At 41.7% G+C, this 14471-nt stretch overlaps 1 pseudogene; it reads left to right on the top strand.

Moving 5' to 3' along the window:
* Positions 1–12663: 12663 nt before the first annotated feature.
* Positions 12664–13775, top strand: LOC127651623 (5-hydroxytryptamine receptor 1F-like; annotated as a pseudogene).
* Positions 13776–14471: the final 696 nt, after the last annotated feature.

Below are 14471 nucleotides of genomic sequence, written 5' to 3'. Positions count from 1 at the left end.
CCATACTAAAGCCAATTGTATTTATTTATTATGTTCTAAAACATGAAATCCTATTCGAAAGGTACCTTGAGACTGAAACTGCTGTGCTGTGGTGGGAATATGTGGCCTCACATTCCGTGGTAGAGAATCTGTTGTAGTAAGAAGTAATCAAACAGGAATTTGTAGCTTGTAACATATGTATCATAACATCCATTAGAATAGCACTGGGCTGTGAGCAGCAGCTTTCAGTTCGAAACAAAAACATAACAATAATAATAATGTATTAATTTAAACAACACTTGGTTTTAAATGACTACTTATGAGGTTAGCCTACTTATTATGGGGTTCTCTGGTAAATCCTATACAATGAGATCACATACCTTCTGTAGCCACCACACGCTGCTCTGACAGATGACGTGGAGTCAGGGATGAAGCCAAGGCAAGCAGCTGGGGAGGTACTGGCACTGGGACATTCACTGGAGCTACAGCGGCTAATGAAAATAACATTATGAAATATTATTCAGAGAGAAATCAGTGTTTCTAAGAACAAAAAGTGGATTGTACATAATGTAGAGCTTTCAACCTTGTAACAAATCTTCAGGAGTTCTTGACAGCGTAGCTGCTGGTCTTCTTTGTACTGTTGAGGAAAAAGTGTTACTCTTCCCTCATTATGGCCTGGCTTACCAATAAACTTTAATTGTGCTAACAATAACACAGTCAAGAATTTGGCATGGTTTGTATAACATTCTAAATTTGGCTGGTTAGATAATATCCAAATTAAGATTCATACTTTAATGTAACATGCCAAAATCTTAAGACAAACTTTAAACATGCATACAAAAAGAGAACTCATGCACGCTTACCCTCTCCGCTGTTATGTTAAACCCTTAGAACAGTTATTAGTAGAACAAAAGAACACAAGCATCAGAACAGACCAGAACACAGCCAAAATAATAAACTATAATATGGAAGAATAATCCTGTTGTGGTTCAACAAAGTCATCCTTCCAAACCGATGGAGCAAAACCTCGTGCTGTGGATGATCTAATTACTGCTGCTGCTGGTGAACCTGTGGAAGAGCACATTACAGTGAAATGTAACAGACTGGATAGATGAAAAGATTTAAAAATACAGGCTTTTGGTTCACTCACTGAGCTGGGTGAGGAACTTTGAAGGGGAAAGGCTCATCATTTCCATCTCCAAATGCTCATCATCCTCCATCATTGAAAAAGGAATTTACATGCATTATTTATGACCAAAGGAAAGGAAAAACACCAGGACCAGGAGAAGATTTAATATTTTGAACTAACCTGGAAGATCACAGGTCATTGTTGAGGTGACCGTTGGCTGTGGGGCAGAAACTGTGGGGGGAGGAGCTGCAGATGTAGTCAGCAGCTGGCACTGCCTCAACAGGTAATGCTGGAGCTTGTGCATTTTACTGCCAGGGACACACTTTGTCGTCATGATGAATGCAGCGTACCCATCAGCTCTGCTTTTCCATATCTCCCCCCAGGTGTTTTGAGCTTTGGCCCCAAAGCCAACAAGGTTGTCTTCTTCTCTTGCCACAACAGGTGCTACAGGTCTCTCGGAGAGGAACCTACGAAGGTCCTCAACTTCCTTGAAGCTCCTGGAGTACTCAAGAAAAGTCTGTCCTTTCTGTGGCCGACTGGGTTGAACTTTCCAGCATTCTCCTCCTGTTCAACCTTACTGGTGAGGTACAAGGTGTAGCCAACATCATTCTCCAGCAGCCAACGAAAGGACTTGCCTTTGTAATTGCCAAACTGGAGGATGAAGTCTCCTAACACCTCCTGTCTGTCAGATACATCACCTCCTCTCAGGAGCACCTCAGAGTGAGCATTGGCCTTGACAACCTCCTCCCATTGAGGTCCAGATTTGTCTTGCAGGGAGGGGTTGTTTTTATCATCATTGCCTCAGCGGAGGGGTCCTGTCTTAAATGCCCCAATGGGCCTCTTCTAAACTGAACTGTCCTCCTTCCGGGAAAGAACTCCATCTTCTTCATCCTGTAAATTTAAAGCACACTTAAATATGTAAATACATTTAAAAAAAAAAATTTTTTTTTAATAAAGACTAATTTAGTTAAAGTGTTGATAGATAAAACAAATATTCATGAAAGTAACATGTAATATGTCATTATTAATAACACATACTACATAATAATACTATTATTAATACTGATAAGAGATGTAATGTTAGTTCACATGTAGATCTTATTGTCTTAGAATTAAGTTTTAGCTAGAATGTTATAATATATTTGTATTACCTATATTGAAAGGTGCAGTATATATAAATTAATTAGTAAACATACAAAGTTGAAAATTGATACCAGTAACAGAATAGTGATATAATTGCAGTCATTGCAGACAAACAAAACAGTAATGTTATCCGGAGACCGCAGTCCGAGTCCCGTTCGGAGCATATTTTTCTTGTTTATCAGGTGTTGTTTTCTCTAAGGATAACCAATAAGCATTAGCATAAAATGTATGTGTGACTTGTTTTGTGATATTAGTTTGTAGTAAATATACACTTTGATTTGATTAAATGGTTTTGTAGAGGGTAGCAAAGATGTGCCAGGATCAGGCATGGAAACTGGTAACAATTAACCAGTCGCTTTACTTTAGAGAAAGTTAAAAGTGAAACATTGTTTATCCCAATGACCCTAATGAAAGGATTTTGACAGATGAACATGGAGAATTATATACAGTTCGATGCCATGGTGTGTCAATGAACTTAGACTAAAGTCATTCATGTATTGCTTTAACTTAGGATTTTATACATCATTTTGACTATTTATGTCAAAAAATATAAATTATTTATATAAAAAATGTTTTTTTTTTTACTTCACTTTACTCACTATAATATAACTCTTTTGTGATGACATTATGTTAATGTATGTGAAAATTCAAGAATCATGATAGATATTAGGGCAATCCCACTGATCTGCTCTTCCCAATACATTTACTTCAATGGTATTGGTCAACAATTTGACATATGTAGCACTTGATGAATTAGTTGTTTGAAGCTGATTTGCAATAAGTTATGTGCTGTATCTGTTCTTTTGCATCACAGATGATTCAGGGAGGAGAGAGGATGAGTTAGTCGAGGATAGTACTAGAGTGGAAGATTTAGGAACTGTAGAAACAGGCCCAGCCAGAGCAAAACTCAAAGAATACCCTCTCACCAGCTTTGGACTACAGAGAAGTGGTTGCTAGTGTGAAAATAAAATGGTCTGGGCTAAGCCCCGGATGTCCTTCAATGCTGGAAAATCCAGTCCTGCAAATCTTCCTAGATGCCATTTGTTGAATCAGATCAAAAAAATTTGAAATACTATTTATATTTCTTCAAAGATAGCCTAATGATTTTGCTGCATTACCCGTGTTTATCAACATAATCATTAACAGCATATAACATATTGCATATTAATCCATTGGTCTGTTCACTGCTTGATTCTGCATGCATGGCTATGAAGTACCTCCAGGTATTGACTGCATAACGGTTCTATATCACTTGGGCAAATTATTTCAGTTATTTCAGAGAATTGTACAGGCTACCACAGCAAAATAACCAAATAAAACAAAGACACTGGCAAAGTACATGGAATAAGTAGAACAATGTCTATAATATCCTACATTTATTTCAATTTCTTTTGAAAAGCGCTCTTTCACTCCCTCTCTCTGTGTTGCTCTCACCAACACACATAGTTACACACACTGACACATGTGCATATTCGCACACACACACATAGAGATTTGAGTCGCGACCAATCATCAGAGCCTTGTTGTAAATGCACCCTGTGACTTGATCGACACAAAAGTTTCTATATTATCCAAAATATCTTTGAACATATCTGTGGAAATCATAAAGCTCTCTCCAATGGTCACCGACAAGCCGGTGGAGGGACTAGGATGCAATGTTCTGCTGGGAAACCATAGACGACAACATTCTCATGACTTGATGATGTTGTGTTTTGTGATGTGATGGTTAATTCACATTTAAAGGTCGTTTGAACCAAGGTATAACTGCAGTTTCTGGGGTACTTGATTCTAATTGGTCAATGGTGCCATCTAGTGGTCTGAGATTTCTCAGTAACAACTGCACATACACATATCAGACCGCTCATTCAGGTATTGCGAGCCATCTGTCCTGCTTCTCGTATCACTGTGAGATAATTCAAATCAATGTTAAATGTAAATTTATTTGGCAAGTAGTTTTGATTTGGAATCTTTTTATTGTTCTTTGAACCCAGGGTATGCATATTTGCATGGACATTCAACCTACAAAATTCCAAATAAGAATTTTACTACTCAAATAAGACTTGAGTAGTTTTTAGCGCAGCTACTTTTACTCTAGCTCATTTAAAAGTACTCATGAGTAGTGATTATTGAGTACTGAGTTGCAAAACCTATGCCCCATTATAATGAAAACTGTATGCCAACTTTCAAAACATAAAAGGGAGACATGATAACAGAAATGAAAAGATGAAAAAGTCATTTTCAATACACTGATCACCATTTTAAATCATAACATATGAAACAATTACATTAAAATCAGTTTATGTGTTTATGTGCATTTCCCTTAATGCCGAAAGAGCGTTATTGTTGTGCATAAAACATGTTCAAACAATGCAAGGAATGCAACATTTTTTTAAATAAGCAGGGTCACTTGGCACGTCATGTCCTGCACAATAGAGGAGGAAGAGCAGGCATGGAAAAGTTGTTTGGTACAGGGGCTACATCACAGTTATAAAGGAATAATTCACCCAAAAATGAAAATTGTCTCATTATTTTCTCACCCTAATGCCATCCCAGATGTGTATGACTTTCTTCAGCAGAACACAAATTAAGATTTTTAGAAGAATATCTCAGCTCTTTTGGTCCATGAAAGTGAATCAGTACTAAAATATTGAAGTTCCACAAAGTCAGCATAAAAGTAGCCTAATCCATGTGCCTCCAGTGATTTAATCCATCTTTAGAAGTGATATGATAGATGTGGTGAGAAACAGATCAATATTGAATTCCTTTTTTTACTATTAATTCTCCTCCCTGCTCAGTCACTTTAAATATCATATTGTTCTTCTTGTGTTTTTGGTGATTCACATTCTTCATGCATATCGCCACCTACTGGGTAGAGAGAAGAATTTCTAGCAAAAATTGACTTTAATATTGATCTGTTTCTCACCCACACCTGTCATATAAATTCTGAAGTCATGGATTAAGCCTCTTGAGTTGTATGTATTGCTGCTTTTATGTGCTTTTTGGAGCGTCAACATTTTGGCACCCCTTCACTAACATTGAATGGACCTACAGAGCTGAAATATTTTTCTTAAAATCTTAATTTGTGTTCTGAAGAAGGAAAGTCATATACATCTGGGATAGCATGAGGGAGAGTAAAAGATAAGAGAATTTTCATTTTTGTGTGAATTATTTCTTAAAGCAGCACATGGGGGGCCACATTGTCTTCCTTTGGAGATACAATGTTCAACATTGATTTAGTTCTTGTATCGTTTAAGCCAATAAATAGTTGTGTTCTCATTCTAATGCACGATGCACAATTTTCTGAAGTTTGTGACTGGTGGAATGTTCTACCTGAAGTATTGCTCTGCAAATGATAATCTTTATAATGGCTAAGCATAATTATAAATTATTTGATCATTTTTCCTTTCCTGGTAATTTATTATACCAATTAACACACTCTCTACCTCAGGGGTCGATATTATTATAAAAAATATAATTATAAAAATTTTTTTATTCTATTACATGAATAATTTTAAGTTATTCGGCCAAAAGTAGTGAGTAGTTTTCTCATTCCCTTGTTAATGTTGTTTGATTAATAGCCTTTATATGACATAGCCTACTAGACAGTGTTTGATTCGGTTACATGTACACTTTAAGTCCAACATTTTGATGCAAATATGCTTTTTGTCCCACTGTTTAAATTCACTTTAGACACAAATGACAGCGTTTACATTAATGCCTCATCAAGATGGGCACTGGCGGAATTATAAAGTGTATTTGATAATTTAGGTGCAAATCCGCATTAACGCTCAAACATTAGCCGCCTGTCAATCAAACAGCGTGCAGCTACAGGCGTCAGAAAATAAAAAGTAAATCTTTTATATTTAATCTAGATCAACCAACCAGTTGTGCTCTTGCTATCAATTGATATAATGAAAAGCCCTGTTCTAGATGTATAATATAGGCTAAATATAATTACTACTCAAACGTTTGATCGAGGAAATCTCTCTTTTTTCAGATAAACATCTAGATCAGTTTATTGCCCAGCCCTGGCTTGAGCAAGTTAAACTCACATGACACAGTCAAGCAATTGGCTTGAAAACCCTTCCAGGTGTGGCCAGATATGTTCAGCTGTAAACTGTGCTTGAGGCATTCTACACATCGATAACAGTTGGTGCCAGATCTGCAGCTGCCGTTCAAGTTGGTGGAGGGGGGTTGATGGTTAGTGACAAGACGGATGGTACTCCGGCCTGAGTCGGGCGATGGGGGTATGTGGTGATGGGTGCGTAGCCGAGCGACATCTGTGGAGAGCGAGGCTGGGAGAGGAACAGTGGTAAGGATTGACAGCTGTGGGAAATTATCTCTAGCAGCTGTTTTGTGTTGCAGTGAGAGCTGGAGAGAGATAAAAGGGCAGTCCAGACAGCCGAGAGAGAGGAGAGAGAGAGACACATGCAGCCGTGTTGATCTGTGTTTTAAATTGTTGTGCTGAAAGCAAACTGTTTTGTGTTACACTGAAAAGAGGAAAAACTAAAACTTAAGTTGTACAGTTTACCCGGCCCTCGCTTCCTCCACAGAGAGAGCAAGTGATCTATCACACACACCAATAAAGGTCTTTAATCTTTAAAAAAATTGTATTAGTGAAAAGAGTGGTATTGTCATAGTGGTTAAATAGCTTAATTAGAGCAGTCTGATCCTTCTCTAACCAGCAGAGGGAAGTGAGAAGAGCTATTGGCAAGAGCAAATAGCTGGGATCATGTACTGTGCAAAATTAATCACCAAACTTGTGCGGAGCATATTAGACTAAAGGGCAGTGCTATACGGGTATACGGGTAAAAGGAGGGAATCGTGCGTCTGTCCATTGCACTGAGGAGCCGAGAATAAGGTTCGGCCATTACAGTGGCTCGGTACAGCATCGTGGCCAAGGGGGACATAACGTCTCGTTCCCTCCATCAGGGAATGGGGGTTACAATAGTAACCTAGACATTCCCCGTCTGTCGCTCACTCAAAGTTGTGTTGAATGAAGTGACACTAGGTGTCCCTATTCAATCATGCCATGCTCTGAACCATGTACATGAACTGCTGACGCAGGTGCGGGCAGGTAGGCTGCGTCAGACTGCACGTACCCTTCCCCAACACCCCATAAAAACATCTGTTTTTAGGTTCCCGGCATCCCGAAGGAAGGGAACAAGCGACGTGCAAAGCATGGGAGCAGGCCGTGCCAACCACGCTTTTTCTCTCTCTATGTTTCTCGTATAGATTTAAAGCGGCTTCCCAAGGGAGACATGGGTCTGCAGGCAGGGGGACCGTACCGCAGAAAATACACACAGGGGGATTAATCCATGATGGCCAAACCCTGTAGATCACCTATTCCAGTACAGAGTAGTTAGTACACTTAGTGGGTCTGGTCGGGAATTCCTCAGTTGAATTCGCGGACCAGATTGCTAGGGAGGAAATACATCCAGGGAGCACGAGCCTAGTGGACTCTCCTGGGAGAAAGAGTGCACATGATCGCCTCAGTGGAGCAGAAGGGCGCTATGTGCAAGCAGAACACCCGGTCAGCCATTCCGCATTACCGAGTTCTACGTGCTTGGACCTGAGAAAATACATGACGAGACCGACTCAACCCTAAGATTGCAGAATCTCGTAAAGGTATTGGGTGTTGCCCAGCCCGCAGCTCTGCAGATGTCTGCTAGGGAGGTGCCGTTGCCCAGTGCCCACAAGAACGCCACACTGCTCGTAGAGTGTGCTCAAACCTGCAAGGGGGCGGACACAGCCTGGGTCTGATAGACCAGACTTTAGGACGTAAATCTGCCTGGTAGAGGGCGCTCTGGCTTGGTTGATCATGTCTACAACAGCAGGTGGTAGGCCACTTGGATCTTCAGCAGCCCGTCCAAGTGCCAGACATGGAGGTTCCAGAGGTCTGGGCGCGGATGCCAGAGAGTGCCCCTTCGGGTGGGGTGACTTGTTCCTCGTCCTCACTGGGCTTGCACAGCACCTGTACAAGTAGGCTCACTGGGGGTAATGCGTATTTGCGTATTGTTACCTGGGATTTTAGCAAAGCCAATTTAAAAACAATTGCACCAAAATACCATCAACACATCAGCTTCAACACACGAGGGGACCGGGTTTTGGACCATTGCTATTCTCCTTTCCGGGATGGCTACAAATCCCTCCCCCGCCCACCTTGGCAAATCAGACCACTCTTCCGTTCTGCTTCTGCCCGCTTACAGGCAGAAACTGAAACAGGAAGCACCCACCCACATAACGATCCAGTGCTGGTCGGCCCAATCAGACTCTATGCTACAAGACTGTTTTCATCACGTGGACTGGGAGATGTTTCGGTCCGCCTCTGATGACAACATCGAGGTTTACGCTGATAGCGTAACGTGTTTCATCAGGAAGTGCGTAGAGGACGTTGTTCTGACCAAAACCATACAGATATACCCCAACTACTTTAATTCCGGGAAGGCGGAGGAGCATAAACAAGCCAGTTATGCCCTCTGTAAATCTATCAGAGCAGCCAAACGCCAGAACAGGCACAAAACTGAAGGACAGTTCAACACCACCGACTGTAGAAGTATGTGGCAGGGAATTAACATCATCACAGACCACAAAGGGAATAAAAACTCAGCCATGAACACCACTGCCTCTCTCCAGTTATTATTAAGGATGAGCTTAATAAATGTTATGCTCATTTCGAGGACAATAACACCACCCTCGTGGAGAGAGCACTCACGGCCGACGCTACAGAGGTTAGTTCACTCTCCGTCTCTGTTGCGGATGTAACCCAATCCTTCCGATGGGTGAACATCCGTAAAGCCATGGGTCCAGATGGCATTCCGGGCCATGTCATCAGACCATGCACGAACCAACTTGCTGGTGATTTTACTGACATTTTCAACCTGTCCCTCTCCCTGCAATTTTTCCCCACATGCTTCAAAACGTCCACCATTGTACCTGTACAAAAGCAATCAAAAATCACTTGTTTAAATGTCTGGTGTCCTGTTGCTCTGATCTCCATCATCAGCAAATGCTTTCAGAGGCTAATCAGAGATCACATCTGCTCTCTGCTGCACACCTCTCTGGACCCATTGCAGTTTGCCTACCGCAACAACCGCTCCACTGATGATGCCATTGCATCTACAATACACACTGCTCTCTCCCACCTGGAAAAAAGGTACACATATTTGAGAATGCTGTTTGTAAACTACAGCTCAGCATTCAACACCATAGTACCCTCCAAGCTTGATGTGAAACTCCGGGCTCTGGGCTTATACAGCTCGCTGTGCATCTGGATCCTGGACTTCCTGTCAGGCAGATGTCAGGTGGTTAGAATGGGTAGCAACATCTCCTCATCACTGACCCTCAACTCTGGATCCCCACAATGCTGTGTTCTCAGCCCACTCCTGTATTCCCTGTACACACATGACTGTGTGGCAACACATAGCTCCAATGCCATCATTAAGCTGACAATGATGAAACAGCCTACAGAGAGGAGGTGCACACTCTGACACGCTGGTGTCAGTAGCAAAACCTCTCCCTCAATGTTAGTAAAACCAAGGAGCTTGTAGTGGACTTCAGGAAGAAAGACAGAGAACACAGCACCATCACCAATAATGGAACACCGGTGGAGAAAGTCAGCAGCTTCAAGTTCTTCGGTGTCCACATTACTGAGGAACTCACATGGTCCGTCCACACTAAGGCCGTTGTGAAGAAGCCTCTTCTTCCTGAGACGGCTGAGGAAGTTTGGAATGAACCACCACATCCTCACACAGTTCTACACAAGTACTGTAGAGAGCATCCTGACTGGCTGCATCACCGCCTGGTACAGCAATAGCGCCACCCACAATCGCAAAGCCCTGCAAAGGGTGGTGCGAACTGCCAGACAGATCATCGGAGGTGAGCTTCCCTCCCTCCAGGACATATATAACAGGCGGTGTGTGAAAAAAGCTTGGAGGATCATCAGAGACTCCAGCCACCCGAGTCATGGGCTGCTCTCACTACTACCATCAGGCAGGTGGTATCGAAGCATCAGGACCCGCACCAGCTGACTACATGACAGCTTCTTCCCCTAAGAAATCAGACTTTTGAACACTTGATCTCTCATGATCAATAATCAGCACTGCACTTTATTAATCTTATATCTCACACTGGACTGTCATAATTATATTCTCCACAATTACTGTATATATATATATATTTTATTTACTCTTTATTTTTTATTGTATGTGTATTCTATATTGTGTGTATTGTTTACTGTACATTGTATATTATTATTGTGCTGTGTAAGTATGTGTACATTTGATATGTAAATTATGTTGTGTAAATATGTTGTTTATTGCAATTGGTATTTGTCTCGTCACTGTCATGACTGCTATGTTGCTCAGAACTGCACACAAGACTTTCACCTACTGTTGCACTTGTGTACATGGTAGTGTGACAATAAAGTGATTTGATTTGATTGAGATGCTCTGAACCGAGTAGAGCTTGCTCTTTTACCATTTGACCTGAAGCCCTAGATGGCTGAGGTGCCTGAGCACCCTGTCCCTGTGGGTGCACAGAGACTATCGAGAGTGAGATAGAATCAGCCAGTCATCAAAGAAATTGAGTACATGGATGCCCACTTCACTTAGCGGGGCAAGGGCAGCCTCTGCGACCTTCGTGAAGACGTGAGGGGATAGGGATGAGCCGAAGGGAAGGATCTGGTACTAGTACGTCGGGCCGTCGGACGCGAGCCGTAGGAAGGGTCTGTGTCGAGGCAAAAGTGAGATGTGAATGTACGCATCCTTCAGGTCTACCACTGCGAACCAACCTAGATACTAGACACACGTTAGAATAAGTTTCCGTGTGAGCACCTTTGAACGGGAGTCTATGTGAGGCCCGGTTCAGAACTCGCAGGTCCAAGATTGGCAGCCACGCACCGCCTGTCTTGGGTACAATGAAGTGAGGGCCATAGAACCCTGGCTTCATCTCGGCTGGAGGGACGGCTCTATCGCATCTCTGTGGGGGGCACTAAGGGGACGATCACGTATGACGTCCCCGTTGGGCCTTCGCCTCGTGGGGAGCAGGTAATATTATGTCAGGGAGCAAAGTTGCGTCCCGAAACAGTTGTGCTGAGAAAAAAAAACTCAAAGCACTTACCTTGCTCCTGGCTGGGTGCGGGAAAGTGACTGAGGAGGAGGTCCTATGGAGGCATCATCTAGACTCGTCAGAACTGGCCCACCGGAGGCAATGGTATCCAAGATCCATTGGGCAAGCCTCTGTTTAGAGACAGCGTTCCCTTTCCGCTGTCCACCAAAGCAGACAAAGAGCTGCTCAGAGCATCTAAAGCTCTGCGTGTGATCCAAGTAGGTGCGCAAAGCAGAGGGGAAAGATGTTCAACATCAATGTGTGTGCTCTAATAGAGAAAATATAATCTTTAGCATGAATAAACTCACTTTTAGTACTGTCGAAACACCCAGGGGTGAAATCTGTACTCGTCTTGCAGAAGGAGAGAAAGCCGCTGGAAATGTGCTGTATATACAACAGCATAAGCTTCTGAAGAGGTGAATGGAACAGCAGTAGTATTCAGCTCGCTGATAGTACAACCTCTCGGCTCCATAGAAAAAATCTGAATAGAGTTGCATTCCAGCTCCTTTTATACCCTTATGTCCGGGGGAGTGCTATGGAAATTCCACTCGCCTATTCTCATTGGCCTTTTCTCAAAGAATAGGAGGTGTTATTAATAATATGATTATTTATTATTAACATAAATTTGTATTTTATATAATTATTATTCTGGGTTGTGATTTCCAGGCCTGAAAAATATCATGGAAGTTAATAAATTCATAAAAGTCATGGAAATTTTAATAGTGAATAAAATTTTGTCTGGTCAAGCTTTGCTCTAAACATTTTCTACATCTTTTGTTAAATAGAACTTGTTCGCACACTAAAGTGATGTCCGATTTGTAAGCACATCTTCCTTTTTAGTAAGAAATTTACAGCTACTTTACAGCTAACTGTCTTGATGATTTATTGCAAATCTGAAAAAAATTATATTTAAAAAAATTGTTTTCCAGAAATCACGAACAACTGAGTCATGGAAATCCATTTTCCAAAAAGAGTGAGAACCCTGATCAATATAATTTTACTTTAATATATATATTTATACACTCTCAGAAAAAAGGTACCCTTGGTACCCTTAAAAAGGGCTTTTGTTTTAAGAGGTTTAAAACATATACAGGTACATTTTTAAAAGGTACACAATAGGTCCTTATGGTACAATTATGTACCTAAAACAAGTTATACATGCTGTACCTTAACAGTACTATTTTTTGAGAGTGTAATGTATCAACCTCTATAAACCTTTCTTTCATACTATTGTATAAATGAAAATAGGCTTGGCACTTTCATTATCCAACTCTTAAAGGTCACAACAAAATAATTCTGTAAACATGGACCCCATCAATTGTTCAGCTGTGGACTTCTCTGACGTTCTGGCCAACAAGATGAGCCCCAGTAAGACCCTCCTCTCCTTGACACTCTCCTTTCTGGCTGTGGCCACCACGGCCATTACTGTAACTGCCTGGTCATCACTGCCATTCTGGTCACCCGTAAGCTCCACCAGCCTGCCAACTACCTGATCTGCTCTCTTGCTATGACAGACCTGCTGGTGGCTGTTCTAGTGATGCCTGTCAGCATTGTGTACATCGCAGAAGAGACGTGGGTACTTGACCCGATTCTCTGTCACCTGTGGTTGGGTATCGATGTTACATGCTGCACCTGCTCGATCCTACACCTGGCTGCTATTGCCCTGGACTGATACCGTGCCATCACAGACACCGTTGCCTATTCCCAGAAACGCACGTATAGAAGAGCAATCATGACCATTTTTGCCCTGTGGGTACTGTCTGTGCTTGTGTCTCTACCACCTTTGGCGTGGAGGAAATTCCCCAGTGTGGAACGCAAAGATGGGGAGATGCAAAACATGGACTGCTGGATAGAACATGACCATGTAGCCTTCACTGTTTATTCCACATTTGGAGCATTCTATATTCCACTGATCCTCATATTAGTGCTTTACTACAAGATCTACAAGGCAGAAGAGACACTGCGCAACCGTAGAGGGAGCAGCCAATTGGTCAAACAGACAGTGAGTGGTGTGATGCTTTCTGGAATTAGTTCTGATAAAGATACCATCCTCAGTCCAGATACCTTCAGCCCAATTGAGAAGTCATTTTCAGATCCATCAACAGATGAAGAAAGGGGTTGTGTGGCTTCTTTGTCAGGGAATCACATCAGGGTTCGGAGGACCACTGGAGCCAGGGAGAGACGAGCAGCTTTAACATTAGGGTTAATCCTAGGGGCCTTTGTGGTGTGTTGGTTATCATTCTTCCTGAATGAGGTGATTGTCAATATATGTCTGACCACTGTGCTTGCAGATTTCCTCACCTGGCTGGGATATCTAAACTCCCTCATCAGTCCTCTAATATACACCATCTTTAATGAGGACTTTAAGAAGTCTTTTAAAAAGCTTCTGCCCCTCTGTTGTTGCAACATTCTGTGAACTTTTAAAGTGTTGCTGGAACTTTGAAAAAAAGAAAAGAAACTACAGTCACTGGAAGAGAAAAATACAATTGATCATCTCATGTGAAAAAAAACAAAAAATTGCAAACTGGTGGATGTTTGCAAGAATTAGACATTTCTCAGAGTTGGAAACTGTACTGAACCAGACTGAACACAATGTGAATTCAGCAACAGGTTAAAAGTGATGCTTCTGAAATAGATCTGTTTTTACCAAAATTTGAACCACTGTCCCTTGGCCAAAGCTGGAAGTGTTGTTTAATGTATGGGCACGTGTGGGCTCCTGTTTCAGGATGAAATGTTCACAAAGTAGGGCCAAAGTCAAGTTGAATGTTTTGTTGTACATTATGTAATACAGTTAACAGGAATGCATATTTTATTTATTCTTATCCCAAACTAAACCCCAAATCTAACCGCCAGTGGACTAAAAATGTAATTTTAGATGCAACCTCCGAGTAATGCTCACCATTGTTTATGTGAACGCGATTTCTTCCTGGTTTCCAGGGGACTACAGTCCATGTCTCGTGCAAAGCACTATCAGTAGTGCTAAAGGGAAAGGTGACCACAGATAGACTCAGAGTATATACAGTGGATATAAAAAGTCTATAAACTCCTGTTAAAACAGCAGGTTTTGTGAAGTAAAAAACGAAGCAAATATAAGTCATATCAGACTTTTTGC

This window comes from Xyrauchen texanus, chromosome 11, assembly GCF_025860055.1.
Source record: "Xyrauchen texanus isolate HMW12.3.18 chromosome 11, RBS_HiC_50CHRs, whole genome shotgun sequence".
Taxonomy (NCBI): domain Eukaryota; kingdom Metazoa; phylum Chordata; class Actinopteri; order Cypriniformes; family Catostomidae; genus Xyrauchen; species Xyrauchen texanus.
This window is presented reverse-complemented; position numbering and strand designations above follow the sequence as displayed.